Genomic DNA, 26,364 nt, shown 5'->3' with positions numbered 1-26,364 from the left:
CATTACTACTGCATGGCATCTTAGAGAGAGGCAATGACTGCAATCAAAAGAGTGTGTGTATGGGCTCGTACCCAACATCACTTGCTTCGTTAGCGGCTCCTACTACCCTCCCAACAAAGTATTATAAAATAAAAAACCTATCTTTACATTGAGAGAGAGAGAGAGAGAGAGAGAGAGAGAACCTGGGGCAGCTGGTCGTTGTAGCTCACCTAGCTGCACCAATGGAGAGAACCGCCTAGCAACAAATAACATTAGCTATCTACATACTGTGGCGAGAGAGAGCCAAATTGTAGAGTATCTAGCACACCTTGCACGTCATAGGTTAGCAACAACAAACCTTTTCACTCATCGATGCTTTTTTATCATGACGGCCAGGTGAGTTGAAGGGTCAGCATTTTCTTGTTTTCTTGCAAGTCGTCTCCTCAGATTGCCCCGCCTAAATATGTGAGCCTCATCATTCATCAAGACTATAGAGTAGAATTTGAGCCGGAATGTGCTTTTGAAGACACGTAGCAGCCTGAATTTGAGGCTTGTTCATAAAGAGTATAGATGCCTTTTTTGATTTTGAAAATTTCACACGTTTCGCTGTAGCGGTGTTAGGCAAAATTGTGTCTCAACTTAATACCATGCCGTTTTCGATTTTGAAAATGCTGTCAAGTGTCAACCTCAAAAGAGAGAAAGTGTTTCTAAAATGCTGTCAATCTCAAACATTTCGCTGCAGGCAGTGTTAGGCAAAAATGTGTCTCAACTTAATACCATGCCGTTAGTGTTCTGGAAAAATGTGTCTTAGCTTAATTTCGTGCCGTTTTCAATTTCCAAAATGCCGGTTGAGCACAATTAGGGGGAAAGGAGAAATTCCCCCTTGCCCTCAACCGGCAGGCCCTTGTGACCCCTCACCTTGTTATGCTTAAAATGACTAAGGTTCTTGAAGTGTTCAATTCAAAGATAAACTCTCAAGAGGCATCAAAGTTTCCATGCTTGATTGACTAAGTGCTTGAAGTATTTAATTCAAACCAGATGACTTAATAAGCATAAAAAACACATGTTCAAATGATCCTCCACATGTGGCCCTCATGATGTGCTTGAATCCTATTGGATAGGTTTTAAAGTGGTCCAATGAGAATTTATATACATAAAAATAAATAATTAAGTTCTTTCTCTCAAAGAAAAAAAATAGGACACATGTCCAAATGAAATAATTAAATAATAAGAGAGAGAGAGAGAGAGAGAGAGAGAGAGAGAGAGAGAGATGTGGACCAAGCATGAGAGGGGGGGGGGGGGTATACTCCCACACACACACACACACACACACACACACACACACACATTCTCTTATTGTGTGGAGTGCAAAGTGCAAGAGCTCCATCTCCTTCCCTAAGCTTGTTGATAAGTGGAGAGCCTACATCAACACTCTTGGCTATGGAATGCAAATCCAACCAAGAGCCATGCTTCAATGCTTAAGCTTGCCATATTCTTCATCTTCATTACTATGCTATTATGCTATGCTAAGCAAGAAGAGTGATGATAAGTGAGAAACTATTTCTTTCTCGTGTAATAATTCTTCTACCTCTTCCCTACCCTCATTCCCCACTAGCTCTCTCCACCTTCAAAGCTGTTTGAGGCCTTGGGATTGAGGCTTGGGATAGTTAATGCTTTTAGCAAAGTTTATGGTATGCTTGTGATGCATGAAGCTTTCCATCTTCATTGCATCAGCTAGGTCACAAGGATCACAAATATTGTATAGTATCAAGTCTCTCTTGATGCGAGAATCTATAATACAAACGCCTTTTGGAAGGGGGACCGCTGCTCCAAGTAAATCCGGTCCTCAACTATTTTCATGTTCTCTAATACTCTCTCTCTTGCAAAAGTATTGTTCATTCCAAGTTAATTAAGTACTATGTTTATGTTGCTACCATCAATTAACTTCACCCTCTATGTTCTCAAAGTAATCTCACAAAAATGCTCACTCGAATTCTCTTAATTCCGCTATTCTCAAAGTTCATAGGCCATTTCCATTACATTGGTATCAGAGCATTTGGTTTCTCTTTTCTCGCTTTAAGAAGAGAGGTCCTTAAGTAACCTATTAATGGTTGATTCTAGTAATTATATTTAGGTAAGTGGGACCGGGATCTATTATTGGTTTTGTTGAAACCGCTATGTGGGATATGGTGCACATCTCGGGAGCTTTGTTCTTAATAATGGGGTCTTTTTAGACTTGTCTACGACTTTATCATTATTGAGCCATAAGAAGTCCAAAAGGATCTATCCCTTGGCAATTCTACTATGTTAGACCCACCCTACTACTCTCTATAATTAACCAATTCGAGTCGTGGGTGTAAATACTTAAGTGCTTATTTTCAAAGGCTAAGAGGAGTAGTAACTAAGGTTTGAATTGCCAAAGAATACACTAAGTAAACACATAAGTATAATTAGAATGGCTTACAATAACCAAGAGAATAGAATGAACATTTATAACTTTGATTTTTCACATGAAGGTTCTAATGATGATGCCCCCATGTTTATCAATTATCTTGTTACTATGTTGCATCAAGCTATGGGCAACCCTATTTTGCAAGCCGAAGTCACTCAACAACTTTGTGCTTATGGGATTTCCCTTCCTCTCCAAGAGGAGAGAGAGCTTAGGAGGCCTCTTGATGAGACCCCTAAAACAATACTCTCTCCCATACGAGAGGAGGAATCCAAAGAGCAAGAAAGCAATGAATCCCTAAGTTCATCTGAAGATGTGGCTCCACAAAGATGGCGGTCTAGAAAATCTCCAACTCCTCCCATGAGGAAATGGTCAACACACAGTCCTTCTCCTCGTCACTTCGAAAGGGAAGAGAGGAAACAAAGGAAGAAAAGGTAAAGAAAGAGGTCACTCTCTTCTCCTTCTTCTTCACCTTCCTCCTCTCTCGACGAAAGCTATGGCTATTCTCCTAGAGAATACAAGAGCGGAGGACATCGCAAATCATACCTTGCATGGTGAAGATCACAAAAGCTCAAGAAATTAAAAGAGAGAGGAAAGAGTATCTCTTTTCTCACCTATGATGGCACCTTTTGTGCACAAAGCATTGGCATTCATCCAACAATTTGATGTGGCCTTTGGAGACGACGGCTTCACAGAGTCCTCCAAGCTACACCATGTAGCTATGCTCTTCCAGAATCGGCTCATCAATGGTGGGCTATCCTTCGTGGCAACGGTGAAGCCCCAAAGACATGGAAAACTCTATGAGTTTCGATCATGAAGCAATTCCTTGCAATTCCTTGCAAGCGATGGGAAGGACAAAGTACTTACCGAATGGTGCAGTTTGAAGCTTCTCTCACATGAGTCTATTCACAAAATGTGGACAAGTTTTGGGATTTACATCTCAAGGCTACTGTCTTCCAAAAGATAGACTTCGCTGAGGAAAAGCAACATTTTGTGCGGAATTACCTGAAGAAATGTCAACTCCCAACGGCCTGGTTCTATCACTGAAGTAATCCACCACACCATGGTTGCTTCCTGCATCAATTTCCAACAACGGGCTAGACGGAATGTCAAACCCATGGAAAACAAAGACAAAAATGATGCAAAGGGGAAAACCAATGCCCAAAATTCCCAAGGCACTTCTTACAACAACAACAACAACAATAGGTCCAAGGAGAAGGGAGTTTACAAAGGTAAAAACAAACTCTCTCATGAAGAGCTTGAAGCTTTTCGCAAGGACCATAAGTGTTTTAAGTGTGGGGATCAAGGACATGGCTATCGTTCTTGTCCCAAGAAAAATGCTTGCAATGAGACTCCTAGGGCTTCTACCATCAAAGCTCCAAAAGAGGATGCTCATTGCAAAGGATCATCTCTCTCCTATGCTTGGGGAAAGGTAAGGGAGAATAATGCCTTCATCTTGTTTGACCCTGGCTCTACTCACAACTTCATATCAATGAAGTTGGCCACCAAGTTGGGCATTCAAGCTTTTGAGATGGGAGATATTGTAATGACTGATACAGCTTTCAAGGGACAACAAGCCTCTGTTACTCCCTTGATTGGGAAGGTGAGGCTTCATGTCCAAAGCTATATCGACAAAGAAGACTTTTTCATCTCTCCTCTCCAACATGAGGATGCCATCCTAGGGGGCCCATGGTTTGACTACATGGCTGCCAACAAGAAATTCCCTGAAAGGAGAATCTACCTCACCTATAGGGCAAAGAACATGTATATAGATGCTACTGACTCTGGTCGTACTATACCACTTGTAAATTCACTAGCTTTTGATAAGTCAATGAAAAGCTCAATTTCTGCTTACATGATTTTTGTCAAAGAATCCACTAATGATGCTAATGACTTATCAAATGAAAATGGTAGGAATCAAGAAGAGTTAGACTTGTCTACTTTTCTAAATGGATTCCAAGATGTTTTCATTGATGATATCCCTATCGATTTACCTCCAAAACGAGGGGATGATGACCATCGAATTGAGCCCCTACTAGGAAGCTTACCCCCTAACAAGCCTCCTTATTGAGTTTCCCAAGCTCAACAAGAGGAGATCATGAGGCAAGTACAAGAATTGGTAGACAAAGGGATGGTGAGGCCTAGATCTTCTCCCTTTTGTTCTTTAGTCCTTTTAGTGCAAAAGAAAGATGGTACATACAGTATGTGTGTGGATTATGGAGCACTAAACCATATCACTTATCAAAAACAGATTTTTCGTGCCTTGGGTAGAAGATCTGTTTGATAAGCTACAAGGATCTAGTAGGATTGACCTTAAAAGTGACTATCATCAAATAAGGATAGTGGATGAAGATATCTTGAAGACTGTGTTTCGTATAACGTTTGGTCTTTATGAATATCTAGTCATGCCTTTTGGCTTGACCAATGCACCTCCCACATTCAATTGTTTGATGGAGAAAATATTTAGACCCTAATGCAAGTTCATTGAAGTGTTCTTTGATGATATCATCATCTACTCCAAGTCCTTGGAGGAACATAAGCAACAACTCCAAGTGATTTTTCAAGCATTGAGGGAGAACAAGCTTTCTCTCAACCAAAAGAAAAGTGATTTTTTCCTTCAAGAGATTCAATACTTAGGCCATATTATTTCTCAAGATGGTATCCGTATGGATCCATCAAAGTTAGAGGTAATAAAAGCATGGCCTAATCCAAGGAATCTACATGAACTAAGAAGCTTTATTGGTATGTGTGCATACTATAGACGCTTCATAGCAAAAAAAAATCAAATAGTAGGACCATTACATGACTTAACAAAGAAGAACGTTAAGTATTCATGAACTGCTAAGGAGCAAAATGCTTTTGACAAGCCCATAGAGAAACTTACCTCGCACAACCATTCCTCATGCTTCTGGATCTCTCAAAACCATATTCGGAGGTCCAATGTGATGCTTGTGGTGATTGCCTTGGAGCAGTCTTGCTTCAAGAAGGGCATGCCATAGCATATGAGAGCCGAAGGCTCAATACAGATGAACGGGTCTTGGGCATTTATGGAAAAGAGCCTTTAGCTGTTCTACATGTCCTAGACACATGGAAGCACTATTTATTGGGGACTCCATTCATTTTGCAAACAGACCACCAAAGTCTCAAGTACTTCATGACGCAAACCAAGCTTTCCGACAAACAAATGAGATGGGCAAATTTTCTTTCGCAATTTTATTTTCATATTGCTCACATTGCTGGTAAGCACAATCAAGAGGCCGATGCACTTTCACGATGACCAAAAGTCAATGCGGTGTCTATCGCAACTCACAATGATCTATCTTCTATGATGGATGAGTATGCTACTGACCCTGACTTTAAAGATGTAATGTCAGCCTTGCTTTGGGGAAGAAAGAGGAACCATTCACCTTGCAAGATGGTTATCTTCTCCATGGCAATAAGCTATGTGTTACCCACTTTCTTCGTGAAAAAGTCATGTATGAATCCCATGCTCCTCCCTATGCGGGGCATATAGGCATTCAACCTACTCTTCGAGGAGTAGAGACATACTTCTATTGGCCTACCATGAAAGTGGATATACAAGAGTATGTTTCAAAATGTGTGATATGCCAAAAGACTAAGTATGATAGAGGGAAGAAACCTAGATTACTCCAGCCATTGCCAATCCCTAATTCACCATGGGAGAGTATATCCATGGATTCTATCTTTGGATTACCCAAGTCTATCCATGGGTATACGGGAATATGGACAATAGTTGACAGGTTTAGCAAGCAAACACACTTTATTCCTATCAAAAATACTATCAAGGCACACCAAATGGCAACCATCGTCATATCTCAGATTTTCAAATACCATGGATTACCAGCATCCATTGTGTCAGATAGAGATCTTAGAATGACCAGTAATTTTTGAAAAGGTCTCTTTGAAAATCTAGGTACAAGATTGAAGTTCTCTTCGGCCTATCACCCACAAATGGATGGCCAAAGTGAGATAGCCAATCTTATAATACTCGATCTACTAAAGACTTATGTTATAGAAGTAGATCAATGCTAACAATGGGAGAAGTAATTACCCCTTGTAGAGTATGTATACAAAAATACTGTCCATAATACTACGGGAAAAGCACCTTTTGAGATCATAGAGGGAAGACCTAAAAGTCCCTTGATACTTAAAGTACATGGGAAGATCTTCGCTGCTGATGAGTATAGCCGTGACCTATAAGAATATTTTCAAAAGGTTAAGGAGGCTATATCCATCTCTCAACAAAGGCAAAAAGCTGATGCTGACAAGCACAGAAGATCCTTAACATTCAAAGAAAATGATTGGGTCTTACTTAAGTTTCCCAAGTCTCGATTGAGGCAAACAATGGGCAAAAATCCTAGGGGCCATTAAAAGTATTATGCTAAATTAGCAAGAAGATACTATGGTCCTTTTCAAATCTTGAAGCCAATCAATGACATGGTTTATCAACTCAAGTTGCCCAACCATTGGCCCGTACATAATGATTTTCCTGTGAGCCTACTTAAACCCTACAAAGGAGAGCCACCAAGAGAACCAATATATTATTGAAGACCCTCCAGAAATCGAAGACCAAGAAGAGGTGCTACAACCTGAAGCTATCCTTCGGAATGAAGACAAGGTACTACGGCATGGTAAGAAACTATCTTTTATCTAGCCAAATTTGATGTTTACGATAAGATATGGTTACTATCTACAAAATCCACACAATTGGCCTAAGATACTAGCAATATTTAGAAAGCTATACTTGTTACACTAGAATGTCTTGTATTCTTATGCAATTGAAAAACTCAACCATTGTCGTATACTATGCTATATAGCATATTAGGTGTCCCAAAACTCAAAAAAGATTAGTTTTATGTTACACATGAAATTTGCACAATCAAAACTGCATTTGGATATCAAGAATGCCACCAAAAAAATCATAAAAGTGCTAAATTCGATAAAAAAAGAGGATTAGGCAATTCTTGTAATTTGGTCATAACTTCCAACTTTAACACTTAGACCTTCCTAGAAGCATCAAAACATGTTGAGGACTACTAAGGCTAGTCCTCTAGCAATCTAAACCTAAATATAAATTTTAGAGTGGTATAGTTGCAAAACTTTGAAAAAAGTTAAAAACAAGACCTATTTTTCCACACAATTTAGCTTCAAAAATTTTGTGCAAGAGTAAGATTAATGGTGAGATCAATTTTCCAAAGTAAAATCAAGTTTTTTAGCTCATAAAAAAAATTTGTGGATATATAGCACCTAGAAATTCAATACAAACTCTTCAAATAATTCAAGAAAAATGATCACTTAACAGGACATAAAAATGTCTCAAGAGATAAAAGTGTCCCATTACCAACGTAGTGTTAAGATCCAACAATTGGGTTTTGATATTGTAAGTGGATATGTTGAAAAGTTTTGAAAATGAGAGTTAACGAGATAATAATGTAATTATACTCATAATTCTCTATATGCCTATCTTTGCGGCTCGTTGATCAAATAGATGGAGAAGTTATTGGCATTTTGGTATTTTTCAGGGGCAAGATCTACTTTTTTTAGACCCAACTTGAGATGCCTGCTCAAGTGATTGCAGGTTTCAATTGAATTTCTATGCTAGTATTTTCAAGTCTTGCCTACTTTTGAGCTTTTTTATCTTTACCAAATTTGCTATCATACTGGTTATTTTGCCTTTTCTGTCTCCAGGCTCTCCCTTAGCAGATTCCGACTCTTGTAGCTTACTTTTTGACCTAGTGTGACATGTAGTCTAAGTGGAATCAAACTTGGTTGTTTTCTCATCACTTCTCTCTACTTGATATTGAAGCCAATCTTTCTAAGAGGGAGATTTTGGCAAATCTTGAGCTGCACCAATTGTTTGATATGAAATTCTTGTTAAAATTTCTCGAGTTGCTAAATAGGTCAATGGTGTGTACTTATTCTTTTTTGCTGGAAACTCAAGGATATATTGGGAATGGATGATGGTTATTGGTGTGTTTTATTGATAGGCCTAGGTGTGCATTATAGCTATTGTGTAATTTGGCATTGTGTAGCAGCCTGGTCTTTTGTCATCAACATGGAAGATATGCATGAGCATCCGAGCTAGCTTCACTTCTTGGCATGTCATGTTAGTGAATGTTTTCATTGAACCCTTCTTTGTGAAGCTTTACATCTCTATATGTTTCTTTCCTTTCATAGTTTCACCCTTATGTGATATTTGTAGCACTTCAAAGATCAATTTTGAGGTGATCCATACGTGTATATTATCATTCTCAAGTGTCATGATTTTTATTGTGCCATCCTGTGTGATTCTAGTGTAGAGATCATGAGCTCTATGAAAATCAATCATGGTAGCAGCTAGAAGTGATTGAGAAGACCTATGTTTTAAAAATATTCTTTAATGGGTAGCTTTCTTGCGAGATTATAAGCTTCTTCACAAGGCATCATTTGTGCAAGAGTATTAGCTTCCTAGCGTATCATTGGTAACATGACCGTGTTACTATTAGAATCCTTGGAGACTGCTTGCATGGTCTATAGAACATTATAGCTCCATTATTCCCTTCTCTATGTATGTTGATGTTTCTCAAATATAGTCCTTGAGGATAGTGAACTCTAGAATGTGTTCCAACCTCCTTTTACAGCTCCACTTCTCTCTCTCTCTCTCTCTCTCTCTCTCTCTCTCACACACACACACACACACACACACACACACACACACACACACACACACACACACACACACACACACACACACACACACACACCCACACACACAAAGAATAAATGACATTCCTATTTTCTCTTTTAGCTTTGGTTGGATACCGTGGTTGTGCTTGTGAAGATGCACATTGTAGTTGGCCTTTGGGAATCCAAATCCAATTCCCTCCAATTTAGGGATTTCTTAGAGGTATCCAAATTTTTTGTTTGATGGGTTCTCGAAATTGCTTCTGCTTGACTTGGACATGTGTCTTTTTTGGTATCCACATTTGCTTGGGTTGTTTTCTTCGAGTCAACCTTTTTAATTTCTTGAGTATATAGTACTTGAATCTTTAGCCCTTCTTGGTGATAGGTGGTTATACTTTCAAAATGGTTGATTGGTTAAAAACAACTACGGTACTGAAGGGAGAAAGTTGATGAGAGGTGCACATTTATGGCTATCATCAGGCCCTATATCTATCATCTCCTGTATGGGCAATGATATCTGCTATGTAACTTTAAAGCTATTGGACAACTCCCTGGTCTTTTTCTATCATTCTAAAAAAGATACAAGGTATTTTCCATGGAAGCAAAATTGACAGTCACTTGTAAAATACACTTGGTTTTTTGACCAGTGTACATGCCTTGTACTTGTGTTGCCATGGTGTACCTAGTATTAGTTGATTATCAGGGGACTCTAGAGGTAATACAAAAAAATTTCTAGGGACATGGTAATCATTTGATGCATATCATGAGCTCCACATAGCATGTACTAGTGTTGATAGTCCCATTGAATCCTGTGAATCAACGGTTGTAGGACAAACTTTAGCATTTTCTAGTATAGATTCCTGTTAAGTATGGAGCCTGATTTACCCTTGTAATTTTCTGTGGTAAAAGCGCACATTTGTAAGGCCCCCATTATGAGGAGAAGCCATCGTGCGTGAAGGAAAATCACTCACCGAAAACCAAAATTTTCACGGACAAGAATCAGGGGCAACTTTAAAGGCCTCGGGGGTGGAGGCCCTCGAGACTTTTTTTTCGCCGGAATATTCTTTTTCGCTGGAATATTATGGCCGGACGGCAGCCAGAAAGCGGTCGAAAAACAACCGGTCGGTTGGCCGGTGGCCGGTAGTCAATGGCCGATGGCCGGTGGTCGGAAGTCAATGGCCGGTGGCCGAATTCAATGGCCGGTGGTCGAATTCAAAAGCGGACTTGTCTTCTCAAGGGCGGCCACACATGGGCAGATTGGAGGGTCCGATTTGGACTTATTCGCACAAGGGCGGCTATACATGGCTGTCTCTCATAAGAGAGGGCAGCCCTTTTGGCTTATAAAAGGAGGCCATTTCTACACACATTTTATAGTGTGAAGTTGATGCAACAAGGTGAGTGTGAGGTGGTGAGAGTGAAGCAAGGCGGGAGCTCCATTAAGGGTATAATCCCTTTGTAAACTACTTCTTGTTTTGAAGTACTAAAGCCATTGAGTGGCTGCTTTCCCGTGGACGTAGCCCACATTGGGTGAACCGCGTATATTGTGTGTACTCTCTCTCTCTCTCTACTCTATAATCTCGTGTATATAGATCTGTCTCTCTCCATTAAGTAATCTACTCAATTATCTATTTAGCTACGTCTTATTTCCTAACAATTCCAACTAATCGTATTCAAATGTGCACTAGAATTAACCATCACATGAATAGGTAACATGTTGGCTCCTAGTTCTATAGAAATGTATGGATCCAGATTTTCTGGTGAAATAGATTGAATCACAAATGGTCCCATTCATTCCTTTTTTGATTTCTTTGTTTTTTTCTTAAGAGTGTAAACAAGCACATAATCTCCTTTAGAAAAGTTTGTAGACTTCATATTGTGACAATTGTGACATACATTGTGACAATTTCCTTTAACCTAATTTCATCCAATTTTTCTAGGTCGTCAAATGGTTAGACCATTCATGTTCACTCCATTCAAGTATATTTGCTACATGCAAGGTTGAAATAAAAAACTCTATGGGTAAAATAATATTAAGTCAAAAAACCATGTTATAAGGTGATTCCCTAGAGCATTCATGTATGAAAGTCTATAGGCCCAAATGACAAAGTGCAACTTTTGATTCTACTCCGAGAGAGAGAGAGAGAGAGAGAGAGAGAGAGAGAGAGAGAGAGAGAGAGAGAGAGAGAGAGAGAAACAAAGAGGTAGTGTAGAAGAGAGACCAAGTGCTTTCAACTTTCACAATATCTAGAAAAAATCTGTGAGGCACCAATACTAGTATTTCGCAATCAAATGTCGCAAGAAGGGACTCTCACAACATTTTCTCTGAAGACACTATTGATCCGCTTTTGTGATGGATCGATGCTGCCAAACAACGTGGACAAAGTTATTCTTGTCAAAAGAAGAATGCAAGGGACTGTTTTGGATATAGTCCTGGGTATACAGGTGGTCGTGTCGCATAGTACTACACTTACATAGCGATGGCACTATCCTTAGAAAACAAGACGCAAATAAATCCTTAGAGTATGGCAAACACATTATGTTAAGATACAAGGGCAATGTGCCTGAACATATATCTAAAATCTCAAAAAGTTGAAACACAACTTATGACTTGTACATGTTTTCTTAAGCATTGTTGATTGCAGATTTGTACATGTTTTGTGGTAAACACATTACCACCTATCTAATTTTCTCATAATTTATTGAAGTATATAATGTGTCCAACACTCAATGTCATAAAAACTAATAACTAATTCTCCCAAATGATTTTCCCATGTTAGACTGATCATATAATATGTGGAGGTACCAGGGGAGTAAAAGCTGGAATATTGGTAAGGCTACCAGACCAGTCTCATCTGGGATCCAAAGGAGGGAAAAAAGGGATCCAAAGGGCGACAATCTGCAAAAGAGAAATGTGCATCAATGGAGCTTAAAAGACCTAAGGTTCAGCTCCATTTAGAATTCCATAGGCTAAGGTTCCAAAATTTAATTAAAAAGTCCAATGGTCAAAAGTGGGGAAAATTGGATTGTTATGGGAAGACTAAAACGTTTTCCCACATCCGTAGGAAGGAGGGGGCGAGCCCTAAAGGTAGGGGAAGAGAGAGAAACACACACACACACACACACACACTACCAAGATATCCATTGACACAAAGGGAATAATGGACACATTGAAGGCTCCTAGCCTAGTTGCCCCCAATCTCCCCTCAAATCCAATTGGATGGCCATAGAGGTGGACCAATGAGAATAGAAGGAGTACGAGCGGAAGTGCGACGCGAGAGGGAGTGCGAGAAGAAGAGCACAACGATATGGTGAACTCGCTCTACTGTAATGTGTAGAGCATAGCGAGTTCTTATTAGGTTTTTACAAAAGAATATGTGTACATACTTGGCGGCCCGCCCACTTACCTGGGCGACCACATTGGGCTTTATACCCCAACAACCTCCCACTTAAAGTCCAATGTGGTACTTTAAGTGTGAGAGAAGCTACTATACAAGCTAATATACAAGAGATGTAGAGAAGTGATGTACTACCCTACACCTAACTGCTTGCAAAAATGCGCAAAGCTCTCTGAGGGAAGTCCTTTTGTAAGTAGATCAGCAGGATTTTCTGTGGTGTGAACTTTGACAAGATGAAGTTGCTTATCCTCGAGCATTTCCCTGATGAAATGATACTTCACATCCACATGCTTTGTCTTTGAGTGATAAACTGGATTGCGAGCCAATTGTATAGCACTTTGACTATCACAATATAACAGAGGCATCTCTTCTTTGATTCCCAAATCTATTACTAGTCGATTAAGCCAAATTGATTCTTTGCATTCCTTTGATGCTGCAACATATTCAGCCTCTGTAGTAGACTGAGTAACACAATCTTGTAATCTGGAACGCCATGATACTGCTCCACCAGCCAATGTAAAGACATACCCTGACGTAGACCTTCGGTTGTCTAAGTCACCTGCATAATTTGAGTCTGTAAAAACCTTTACACTTAGCTCCTGACTCCCATAGCATATACGCATACTCTTTGTAGCTTTCAGGTATCTCAATATTCCTTTCACTGCCTCCCAATGTTTCTTGCCTGGGTTTGACATGTATCGACTTACTACTCCCACTGCAAATGCAATGTCTGGGCGAGTAGCAATCATTGCATACATCAAACTACCCACTGCAGACGCATATGGAATCTTATCCATTTCAGCCCGTTCTTCCTCAGACATAGGACAATCTTGTTTGCTAAGTTTCACATATGGTGGAAATGGAACACTCAATGCCTTTCCCTTCTCCATATTGAAACGTTGCAAAACCTTGTCAATATACTGTGTTTGAGATAACCAAATCAACTTCTTTGATCTGTCTCTCTCAATGCACATACCAAGTATATGACTTGCCTCGCCCATGTCTTTCATGTCAAATGATTTTTCCATCTTTGACTTCAAAGCTGAAATTTCTTCCAGGTGCTTGCCAGCAATCAACATGTCATCCACCCACATACAAAATAAGGATCCGCCAACTGCCATCCTTAGCCTTCTTTGTATATAGACAGTGCTCGAACTCACTACGTTTGTAGCCTTGAGAAAGCATAAACTTGTGGAACTTATGGTACCATGCCCTCGGTGATTGTTTTAAGCGATAAAGACTCTTTAACAACTGGCATACCAAATCTTCCTTTCCCTTCTCAACAAACCCTTCTGGCTGCTGCATGTAAATTTCCACATCTAAATCAGCATGCAAGAACACTGTCTTGACATCCATTTGGTGCAACACCAAATCTAATATGGCAACCAATGCAAGAAAGCATCTCAATGTAGTCATCTTGACCACCGGAGAGAAGACTTCATCAAAGTCAATGCCTTGTTCTTGCTTAAAGCCCTTGGCAACAAGCCTTGCTTTGTACTTTGGCTGACTATCATGAGCGGTGATCTTATACCTGTAAACCCATTTACAAGGTAGAGCCTTTTTGCCCTGTGGTAATTTAACTAGCTTCCATGTCTGGTTTTTATGTAGAGCTGTCATCTCTGACTGCATGGCCAATTGCCAATTCCCGGAGTCCTTCATTTGCACTGCTTCCTTGTAACATGAAGGCTCATTGCAATCAGTCAACATGACATAGTTCATAGATGGAACAAACCTATCAAGAGGTCGCGTGATACGTCCAGATCTACGCACAATAGGTGGCTCAGGCTTAGCCACAACCTGTGGTTCCACTCTATCCTGTCCTTGCTCCTCTTGAGCCCTGACATTTTGTCTTGCACGTGCAGGTCCATCTTCTTGGAAGACAACTCTTCTAATCTCCTCAACCCTCTCTGGTTTAGAATGATATTTGGCTTCATTAAAGTGAACATCATTGCTGCGGATAACCTTTCTGGATTCGGGATCCCAAAGTCTGTACCCCATCTCACCAGAATTACCATAGCCTAGAAAGATGCACTTTCTACTCTTTGGCTCAAGTTTGCTCCTAAATTCCTTTGGAACATGAGTATATGACTCACAGCCAAAGACTCTAAGATGCTTGTACGAGGGCGTTTTGCCTGACCATACCATCTCTAGCACTGAATCCTTCTGCAAAACCTTGCTAGAAGATCTATTTATAAGATGAACAGCTGTTGATACAGCTTCAGCCCAAAACCCATTTGGCAGCTGTGCATTAGACAGCATACTTATGAACTTCTCTTGTATGGTCCTATTCATCCTCTCAGCAACACCATTTTGAGGAGGATTGTAAGGAGCAGTAAGTTCATGTTTTATACCTTTTGACTCACAAAATTCCTGAAAGGCCTTTGAAACATACTCTCCACCATTGTCAGTGCGTAAGCATTTAAGCTTCTTGCCACTCTGATTCTCCACAAGTGTCACAAACGTTTGAAAACACTAAACGCTTCATCCTTGTGCTTGAGAAAGTAAACCCATACTTTCCTCGAGTAATCATCTATACATGTCATAAAGTAAGAAGCTCCCCCTAGAGATAGGTTAGGCATAGGTCCACACAAATCACTATGAACAAGTACCAACTGTGTATCTCTTCTACTGCTTCTATGCTTATGTGGCTGCTGTGTTTGCTTACCATACAGACAATGTTCACAAAATTCAAAATCATTAAATGAAAATCCAGGCAAATAATGAGAACGAGACAAGATTTCCATTCCCTTCTTGGACATATGTCCTAACCGGCTATGCCACAAAGAAACGTTCGGCTTCTCCGTTACATTGATTACATTTTTAGAGACATTTGATACATAAATCATGCAAAGTCCTCCAGACTTTACTCCATGTGCTACTGTCATGGAACCCTTGGATATCTTCCACATGTTCTATCCAAAAGTGGTGACGTAGTCAGCATCATCAAGTAAACCTGTGCTGATCAAGCTCTTTGTAATTGCGAGAACATGTCTCACATTTTTTAGCGTGAAAGAAGAGCCATTCTGAAACTTCAATTGAACATCTCCAACACCTAAGATCTCACATGTCTGCCCATTGCCTAGCCGAACATGATCTTCAGTGGTCACATAAGAGGTAAACCACTCCTTGTTTGGAGCACATGAAGTGATGCCCCTGAGTCTATAATCCAGTCACTCAGTGCATTTCCATCAGATGCTGTAAGAAGAGCTGAGTCCATTGTATTCTTCAAGAAGTAGATGTCTCCTGACACTAGACTGTCATCCTGTGCAACAGTGTTTGTCACATTTATTTCTTGAATCTTCACTGAGGACTTGTTCTTCTCACCATGGTCTTCAGCTTTCTCTTTGCCCTTTTCTGCTTTCCATTCTCTGCAGTCTCTTTTCATGTGACCCTTCTTACCACAATGGTAGCATTCTATGTCACTCTTGCCTTTAGCATTGCGGGACTTGCTACGAGACTGATTCCTCTTTTCACCTTTGTACTTTTCTTTGGTCCTTCCCGTGACAACTAAGGTTGTTTCTTTGCCTTTGTCCATTGTCTTTTTGTTGGTTTCTTCAGTAAGCAGACTGCCTTCTACATCTGCTATGGTCAAACCATCTGGAGGTGCAGAATTACTCAAAGCTGTGCAAAAAGTGTCCCAACTTTCCGGCAATGTGATCAATAGGAACATAGCTTTAACAGGTTCATCAAACTTGACACCTTGAGCTGACAACTGACTGTAGATGGTGTTGAATTCATTCAGATGATTGGACATAGGTGTCCCTTCTTTCATCTTCAAGTCAACAAGCTTCTTAAGCCAGTATACCTGTGAAGCTGCACTCTGCTTCTCATTAAGATCACTCAGCTTTGTCCATGCTTCATAATCCGACATCTCGTCTGCTACATTGAAGTAAATGCTTTCTGCCAAAGTTAGCATAATGGTAGAAAGTGCCAATTCATGATCCATTTCTCTCCATTCATCTTCGTCTATATCTTCTGGTTTTATCCCCTTGAGCTTTATAGGTTTTATCTGCTTCTTTTGTACCAACACATGCCAAATCTTCTTCTTCCACAATGGGAAATTGGTTCCATCCAGCTTCTTGATATTGTAAAGAGCAGTGTCCTGTGATCCAGCCATAGCTACGCTTCACAGTAGTTTACTTTCCTGGGAAAAATTCAACAGAGTTTTCCCTGTAAACTGACCTCTGAACCAATATCAACCTGTCAAATGAACCAAGAAAGCTTCAGATTCTGCATAAATTTTGGCAGAGTCTCCTTTGTAAAATGGCTCTGGTGTACTCAAAAAACAGACCAAAAACAGCTCAAAAAACCACTGTCTCTCTAACACTCTAAGCTGTGGGTAAACCCATCCTCCACCTGTACTGTCTCTCACTGTCATGTAAGCATAGACTGCGACAATGCCTCAACGGCAATAAAGAAAAGATGCAATCCCAACTGTCTAACTCACAGTCAATACATCCTAGCTGCCTATCTAAGGGTGCTCGAGGAATCGCTCCAAGACCTGTATCATCGAAAGGATCTCAACATTTGAGAATCCCCCAGCTCAATAAAACCTCACTCGACCCTCAACAAAGGCTGCAGTAAATCTAACAGTACATAGACTTCCCACAAAGTCATACATCCACAAATTTCCCACTATATGCTGTAACCGCTGCGGCGGTTGTTTGCTGCGTGACTCAGAGCCAGCAAACCCTCAACATACATACATCATCTCTGACAATACATTCCATGTGGAAGTACCTGCAATGTCAGGATGAAATCTGGAATATCAAGAAGCAAACACAAGCTACCTGATGAACTAGTGGATGTCGCCTACATTCTGTGTGTAGATGTACCCATGTCGTATGTGACACGTCTCCAAGAACTGTGAGCCGTCCTTCGATCGGTAGACAACCACAAATCAGCACTCTGGGAGTGCCGATATCCTCAGCACCTGCAGTTGTCGGTTGAAACCCCAAATTTGCAGAGTCAGATCTGCACCCGCCAAGACCACGTAGTCGAAAATGGCATGCGCAGAACTTTGTCGAAGCCGAATGGTGGCCGACATGACCTCAGAATGAAATTCTGAGAACACCAAGCCCTTTGGACTCACCCACAGGAATTGGGGCCGTGTCTTCGCCTGTCGAATCTTACTCCAATCTGAGAAGGTGACTCTGGCTACCTGCAAATGCTGCCCCGAGCCTCGATCTGAGCTCGGATACCAGTTGAAGGAGTACGAGTGGAAGTGCGACGCGAGAGAGAGTGCAAGAAGAAGAGCACGGCGATATGGTGAACTCGCTCTACTGTAATGTGTAGAGCATAGTGAGTTCTTATTAGGTTTTTACAAAAGAATATGTGTACATACCTGGCGGCCCGCCCACTTACCTGGGCGACCACATTGGTCTTTATACCCCAACAAGAATTAGGCAAGAGTAAAACTAGTCTAATCAATTTCAAAATTCTTGAGAAATAACCAATAGAAATTAAGCTCCCTGGAAGACTATTGGACAATCTACGAAGGGGTCCAATGAGCATCAAGTAGCCCAATGTCTTGCTTGATTCCTATTGGCCAGAAGACTAAAAGGTCCAATGAGAGTTTAAATAAATTATTTTAATTATCTAAAGCTCTCACAAAAGCCCGGGGCAGTCACTTATCAAAAGACCCCTATATCACGTGCGTTCAAGAGGTAATTAATAATACCCCAATATACATACTATACTTACACTGTGAGCCTATTTAAAAAACCCCCACCCCCCTCTATATGTATACATTTGGGTCTTTTAATAATCCTCTCCGGTTAACTCACGTGATATCATACACATTCTAAAACGTGACTGCCCCGGGCACAAAAGGGAAAAGGGGAACACTTGTCACAAAACTATCAACTATGTCTCTTAATTGCTATTGGCTAAGCTTTGCAGGAGGCAATGGAAAGCCAACAAGAGAAAATGGAAAGCGGGATTGACCAAGAAGAGAGAGAGTTGGCATTTTTAGGCTAACTCATTTTCTACACACACACACACACAACTCATGTGTTGAGAGAGAACTTCATCTCCTTCTTCAAGCATTGAGAAGTAGAGGCCTACCAACAACTCTTGGCTATGGAATGCAAATCCAACCAAGAGCCAAGCTTCAATGGCATGCTCATCTCCTCTACCATGCTAATTACTAAGCTAAGCTATGCTATAAGAGTGATAATGTGAGGAGAATAATTATTTCTTATAAGATACATCTTTCTCCTCTTCACCTTTCCTCATTCCCTACTAGCTCTCACCATCTTTGAAGGTGTGAGGTCTTGGGACTGAGGCTAGGTCCATTATGAGTGTTTTTCAAGCATAATTTGGTGCATGAAGCTTCCATCATAATAAGGTTTAATGAGTGTGCACAAGGGAGGGTAAGGAGGAGCATGGCGATATCAGAGAACACAACAGCCACATGGAGGGGGAGAAGGGATCGTGCCCGGGGCTATGATGCTCAAATTGTGACAGCCATGAAACGGGACTTGGAGAGTAGGCCATGACAATAATGTTTGGTGTTGTTTTTGCTGTTGTTGCAAATCCGATGGCTGCCACATCATTGAGTGGTTTTTCATGCACCCCTAGCAACAGCGACACTATCCTTGCTTAGGGAGGACAAAGGGGCCTATTTTAAGCAAGTTCGGGGTTATTGCATGACAATGGGAACGTGAAGAGAGGTGGGGAGAGCTCAGATGAAAGAGAAGAAGAAAAAGGGGGCTTGCCATCTCTTACTCTTGACAATCTAGGAAGAAGAGAAAAGTGAGGGGAAAAAGGGGATGCAAAGTAGGAGGATGCTCTCTCTCTCCCGAGCATAAATAAGAATGCGCTCTCTCTCTCTCTCTCTCTCTCTCTCTCTCTCTCTCTCTCTCTCTCTCTCTCTCTCTCTCTCTCTCTCTCTCTCTCTCTCTCTCTCTCTCTCTCTCTCTCTCTCTCTCTCTCTCTCGCATAAGCAAGGGGTCAAGGAGTCGGAGAATCAAGGAAAAGAGTGTCTCTCTCTCTCTCTCTCTCTCTCTCTCTCTCTCTCTCTCTCTCTCTCTCTCTCTCTCTCTCTCTCTCTCTCTCTCTCTCTCTCTCTCTCTCTCTCTCGTCAAGCATAAGGTGAGCGGCCCATGATTGAAAAGGCAAGGAGTCAGAGAAGCAAGGAAAAGAGGGTCTCTCTCTCTCTCTCTCTCTCTCTCTCTCTCTCTCTCTCTCTCTCTCTCTCTCTCTCTCTCTCTCTCTCTCTCTCTCTCTCTCTCTCTCTCTCGTCGACCATAAGGCGAGCGGCCCGTGATTGAAAACGCAAGGAAATGGAGAAATGAGGTTAAGCAAAGAAAGGTGCAAGCAGAGAAGGATAACAAGACTTATGGAAGCTAAGCTATCAGCAAGCTTGGCAGATCCCTTAAGAGAAATTGAAGGAGTAGAGAAGCTATGAATGAGGTGCAAAACGAGGAGGACGGGGAATTTTTGTAGATCTCTCTCGATCTTTCTTTTAATTAAGTATAAGGAGGACAAGATTTTTCAATTAGAGAAGGCCGCAGGGAGAAAGTTGCTAAGTTCTTAAGGGGAATTGAAGCAGAAAGAATGCGTCATGGAGAAAATTTCCATCACTATCACATCAGCTTAAGATTGCTTAATCATCTTGTTAAGTATTGGTTTTGTTAATGGCCCGATTAATCTTGTAAAATGGGAGCTTAAACTCCTAATTAATTATCAGATGATTCAAGTGACGATGCTCTTTTAACAGCCCACCTTGGCTAATGATTAAGCTGTACTCAAAGTTTCAACACATTTTGAAGGAGCAGATTCAAGAGGTTACCAAAGCCTGCAATGAAAACTAGGAATACTTCAAAGAATCTATTGCACAAGTAACAATTATGAGCATTATGCAAGCTATCATGCATAGAGTCCAAGTCTACTAAACTACGCAAATATTTGAGGACAAGTATGATCAAAGTTTGAAGATCTACAAAATCTCGATTAAGAGGGGGTGCAAACTCCTTCATTGACAAGTTGTTGTGACGTTGAGCTATCAAAGTGGAAAATTGACCTTGAATGTCATGATGATGATTCAGAGGGGGTGTAGACTCCTTCTTTGACAAGTTTTTGTGACCCAGAGCTATCGATGTGGAAAACTGATCCTGAATTTGCTAATGATTTAGAGGGCGATCAAACTTCTTCTCTATCAAGATTTTGTGACACAGGGTTCACACTATGGAAGAATGATCATGAACTTGATGATGCTGATTTAGAGGGGCTGCATAGTGAAGTATAATCTCTTGGTGTTGAATATGATTAGTTTCATTGTGCCGATGATACAAAAAAAACAATAGATAAAATTTTCAATGTGCATGATGAACTTTGTGCTACAGAAGTGCAAAGATATTTGGATGAGGGTGAAAGACTTGAGAAGAAGTTTATAGCAGACATGTTTAGTATGCATGTCATATGTGGGAATCTTACTTTACATCCTTGAGATGTGTAGGAAGGAGGAACCTTCTGAAGCGATGGACCTAGATCTTATGTGCTTGTTTTACGAAGCTTTGGAAGGATTGTCAAATACAAATGTTAAGGACACCAATCAATCTAGATTCATGCATGAGCAAGTTTATTCAGATGCAGTTAATGATGAACTTATGCAGTTGTTGGATGATGCTCTACTTGATTTTGACCCTCTACAAGATAGAGAATTGTTCTCTGATGCGTATTGTGAGCCTAATCAAGAGAGTTTTGCCAGAGACTTGAGGTATTCATATATGCATGATTGGGATTCCAACACTAGTGAGAGTGAGGGTGAACTACCAATGATTTTACCTATATTGATTATTGACAATTGGATGAGCCAGTTGCACGGGGATATGGCAGTATCTAGTGATACCTGATGCTATATGGGATCCGATGTTACCCTATGATGTAGGAGGTTTTGAGCTAGCTTTTGATCCAAGACGTGACATATATATGCATGGTTTTCCCTATGATCGTGGAGGATGGTGAAACTTTCCTAAAGAAATTCTCACAGTGGGGAAAATGATTGGTTTCTTGTTTGATCACGGGGGCTACTAAAGTGCAAGCTGCAGATTTGAAGAGTACCAGGTATCTGTTGTAGCAGGTTGTATGGTACAAGGTTTTGGTTTCTAGATTATGCTAAGTCGAAAGAGTTTTGGTTATGTGGATCAATAAGCTTACATGGATAGCTAATTCAAATTGACATCTTTGGACAATTGATAAAGTATCTTCACATCTTTTGAGTTTGTTCTGCTACCAGAACTTGAAGTAAAGGAGTTGACGGCCATTTCGTGTGCAGACAGAGTAAGGCATACTTGATCTTGACAGGGCTCTCTAAAGTGAGCTTGATGGTCAAGCCGTGTGCATCATTAACTGGAGCACTTGAGTCTGGCGGGGTTCACTTGAGTCTAGCAGGGTTCACTAAACAGGTTTTCCATAAACGAATGTTTTGGAGATACAGCAGATACGATTCAAAGATTTTTGATGGGCAACTACCTACTGATTAAGTTAGAGCATTGATGATAGGGTATAAGCCTTTTAGTTTTTTCCATATGTTTAACAATTATGTGAGTCTGATGATGACACGGAGCTTAAGGTGCCTATAGCAGATGCAAATTGAAGTGCAGTTGGCACAGACCGAAGGCTGTGCAAGTTCAGAGGGGATTGATGTCGTGCAGCTCCACACCCATGCCGGGAAAGATATTAGGAAGATTCACATCAAGCTTACTTGAAGCTTACCTAATCCTTGATCAGTGTTCAAGGCTTGGTAACAAGCTACCTTTATGAGTAATTTATGCCAGATGCGGATATATAAAGATTCCTTAATGATGCTAAAAAAAAGTATGCTTGTAGTAATCACATATGGGAGTTTATGATCTAGAACTATAGCCGGCTTGTCTTTACGGCTCGTCGGTTGGAGCTACAATGAAAAAGTTATGGCAGTTTGAAGTTTAAGTCGATGCAGAGAAAAGAAGAAGAAGGGGGCTTGCCATCTCTCACTCTCGACAATCTAGGAAGAAGAGAAAAGTGAGGGGAAGAAGGGGAGGCGAAGTAGGAGGATGCTCTCTCTCTCTCTCTCTCTCTCTCTCTCTCTCTCTCTCTCTCTCTCTCTCTCTCTCTCTCTCTCTCGTGCATAAGAAAGGGGTAAAGGAGTCGAAGAAGCAAGGAAAAGAGGGGCTCTCTCTCTCTCTCTCTCTCTCTCTCTCTCTCTCTCTCTCTCTCTCTCTCTCTCTCTCTCTCTCTCTCTCTCTCTCTCATCGCGCATAAGGCGAGCGGTCCGTGATTGAAAAGGCAAGGAGTCGGAGAAGCAAGGAAAAGAGGGTCTCTCTCTCTCTCTCTCTCTCTCTCTCTCTCTCTCTCTCTCTCTCTCTCTCTCTCTCTCTCTCTCTCTCTCTCTCTCATCAAGCATAAGGCAAGGGTCCCATGATTGAAAAGGAAAGGAAATGGAGAAATGAGGTTAAGCAAACAAAGGAGCGAGCAGAGAAGGATAACAAGAGTTGTGGAAGCTAAGCTATCAGCAAGCTTGACAGATCCCTTAAGAGAAATTGAAGGAGTAGAGCAGCTATGAGGTGCAGAACGAGAAAGACGGGGAATTTTTGCAGTTCTCTCTCGATCTTTCTCTTAATTAAGCATTTGGAGGACAAGATTAGTCAATCAGAGAATGCCACAGGGAGAAAGCTGCTAAGCTCTTATGGGAAATTGTGAAAGGTGGTCATGGAAACTCCTTCGACACCTAGTTCAAGTTTTGATGTGACACATATTACATATATTTGTATAGCCATTTGAAAAGGCACCTGGAGATATGAGCTATTGAATATAGGCTATGAAACATAAACCTTTTCCTTTTTAATATGAGATATAGCAAATATGTTGTAAATGGATTGTATGTACATTATAGTCTATTGAGTGCGAGTCTCTCTCTCTCTCTCTCTCTCTCTCTCTCTCTCTCTCTCTCTCTCTCTCTCTCTCTCTCTCTCTCTCTCTCTCTCTCTCTCTCTTCTGTGTAGTCATGGTTGTTCCAAGCTTCAAACCACCTTGAACTCATTGCACACATCCCCCGTTCCCAACAACTGGTATCAGAGCTACGACCATTAGATTAGCAATTAGAAATAACCCCTAATTGCCCAAGTTTCATTGAGTTTGCAGGATGTTTAGAGCCTCTAATTGGCCTGCTTAATCACCAAAATTTACAATCTCTACTGCAAATTGATCGAATCGGGCCTCATGGATGCATTTGCAACGTGAAATTACCCTTATCTCAACACTCTAGTTTTAGTCAAAACAAAAAAAATGAATTGTTCTTTCATGAACAACTAAAAATTTACTCTCCAATCTGTTGACTTTGGCACCCTTAACTTGATTGGAGCCTACAAATGGATTCCCAAGGCCTAGGCAACCTCCCACACACTCCCTATTGCTCAAATCAGCCCCCTTTCATCATTGGACTACCCTTGTTGATGCTGAAATTTTTCCACATCTTCTTAGAAAAAATAGTTTTCAGCTTTTGTAACTCTTTCATATTGCAAAAACCTTTGATTTAAAGTGGCAATGTTTGCTCATCATTTTTGGGTTGATTAGAATGCATGGCACCCATTCCCCTAACAATGATTTGTCAGCCACAGTTTGGCAACCTGGGCTAGATGGCATCGCGCCCATCCGGCCTGCCAACATCTTTCCTCCCACCCTATGATTCACTAGGATTTCCTCCCCTTTCCACGATGGATGCTCATCGGACGTGTCCGTCTCTGTGAGTTCCTTGTCAACCAGATCTTTCAATTGCCGATTTGCACGCATCTTCTACCTTCTACGCACCTCATTGGTCATTGGATTCTTCTTGGCAGTTTGTTTTGTCCTTGCCATCTAGAAAGTGAGTTTGGGGGCCTTCTTAGATCTTGTGTGTTAGATGAGGGAGGGAGTGCTATGTGTTTGTGAAAGGGGGATTTTCCCTCTTTATATAGGGTGGCCATATAAGGGTGGATTCACATGGTGGAAAAGAGCCGCTAAAAGCACGAGAAAATAATCTTTTAAATTACAAAACCACATGAATTTACAGAACTATTCAAACACTTAGAGCAAAACGGCTACTTGTAAAATTACATAAACAATCAAACAATGAAAACACTTGATCGCAAAAGAGAGAGGGTTGTGGCACAAGAAAATATGATGTAATGCTCAGATTACGGGGATAACATGTGCCTCCAAGTGCAATGGATTTTCCATTATTCTGAGCTTCTAAATACATCTACTGCCACCTAGCCCAAACTTTTCCCACCCTAGTCCTTGATGCTCACCACACTGCATGTCATGCTAGACTTTGGAAGGATCTCCAACGCTCTGAGTTACGAACATGGGCCAATCGACGGGCTTCTTTTGCTGACCTTTCACATTCAATCGACAGTTTGCGTCCAAAGGTGGTACAATAAAACTAGTTGAAGATTTCATGAAGATATCATGAGTGCACTAAATGTATTCTATTCTTGATGTAGAAAGACCTAACACGATAGTGTGACTTCTCCATACCTTGCGTGCTCCAAAGATCCAACTTAACCATACATGTTCATGGAGTATGCACCATGGACATAGAGGATGTGCTGCCCATAAAGCCGCAAAACATTGATGATCAAAAGTAAAGCATAGTACAAAGTAAGTCGGAATAGAAAGCACTCACCATATAGTTTGTAATGTTTGATTCACCCCATGCAGTGGTGACTGCCTTTCTGATATTCACCACCAAATTTTGGAATTCTTGTTGTTGCTCCAGTCCCTTCACAAGAACTTCATGACAAATTTCTATTTGGAAAAGTGATCAATTCTCCTCTAAGGATTTCTAGTTTGAAATGTGAATTTCGAGTGGTACCTTTCCTCATGCACCTCCTAGGAGGTGCATGAGGAAAGGGCCCACTAGGAGTAATTCATGGAGGGTAGGTGAAGGTGAAAAGGTTACCGAGAGAAGATCAAAGAGGGTGCTATTTGCTTGCATTCAGTGGAGGGTTGCAAGTGGGGAGAGCTTGGCGCAAGTGGGGAGAGCTTGGCCGCCAAGGCTTGCATGAAATGCACAAAATGCAAACGTTAGCAACCGAAGCTTGCAAGACCCAACTCTGTTGATTTCGGTAGAGTGGCCGGCAAACCCCGTCTTCTCCTCCTGCCTTGTACTTGAGCATTGAAGAGTTCACGTGAAACTATTGCTTCTAGCCGTTCAACATAAAATGCCAAAACTGCTTACAAGTGGCGGGGGTTCTACCCCTTGTTTGACATCTCTCTCTCTCTCTCTCTCTCTCTCTCTCTCTCTCTCTCTCTCTCTATGTGTGTGTGTGTGTGTGTGTGTGTGTGGACGTGACGTGTTAAGAATTATACTTCGATAATTAGTCAAGGGATGAAAATGGTGCAGGTGTAATTGTGTGTTGCATAGCCTCATCAGGCAGATGTGCAAAAGAGATAGAGACTCTCTTAGTGTGATATCACGCACCCTAATTGCCCGCCCTCAATCCCATCGTTCCATCTTCATTGAAGACCCCGTGTGATATATGGTTGAGGAAAGAGGATAGGACTTCCAGAGAGAAGGGTTGGCAATGTATCCATGTTTATTTTATAAGGTTGAGAAAGAAACATTTGATTTCATTCACTTTAGATACCTAGTGTCTATGTCAATGTGTGTGGAAAATGTGTGCCTTTGGTTCGCAGCTACCTTCGTTTATGCATGCGTGTGGACATTGCTAACATTCTTGCATAATTGTACTCACATTGCCAGCCCAAATGCTTTTGATGCAAAATCATGATCATCTAGACACCACCACAATGGTGGGTACCTCACATGGCAATGGTCATTGCTATGGTATTGTTACCAATGAGAACCATAATTGTGGGTGGCATACACCC

The sequence above is a fragment of the Adiantum capillus-veneris genome, chromosome 10 (assembly GCF_014529385.1).
Source record: "Adiantum capillus-veneris isolate H3 chromosome 10, ASM1452938v2, whole genome shotgun sequence".
Taxonomy (NCBI): domain Eukaryota; kingdom Viridiplantae; phylum Streptophyta; class Polypodiopsida; order Polypodiales; family Pteridaceae; genus Adiantum; species Adiantum capillus-veneris.
Note: the sequence above shows the minus strand (reverse complement) of the source record.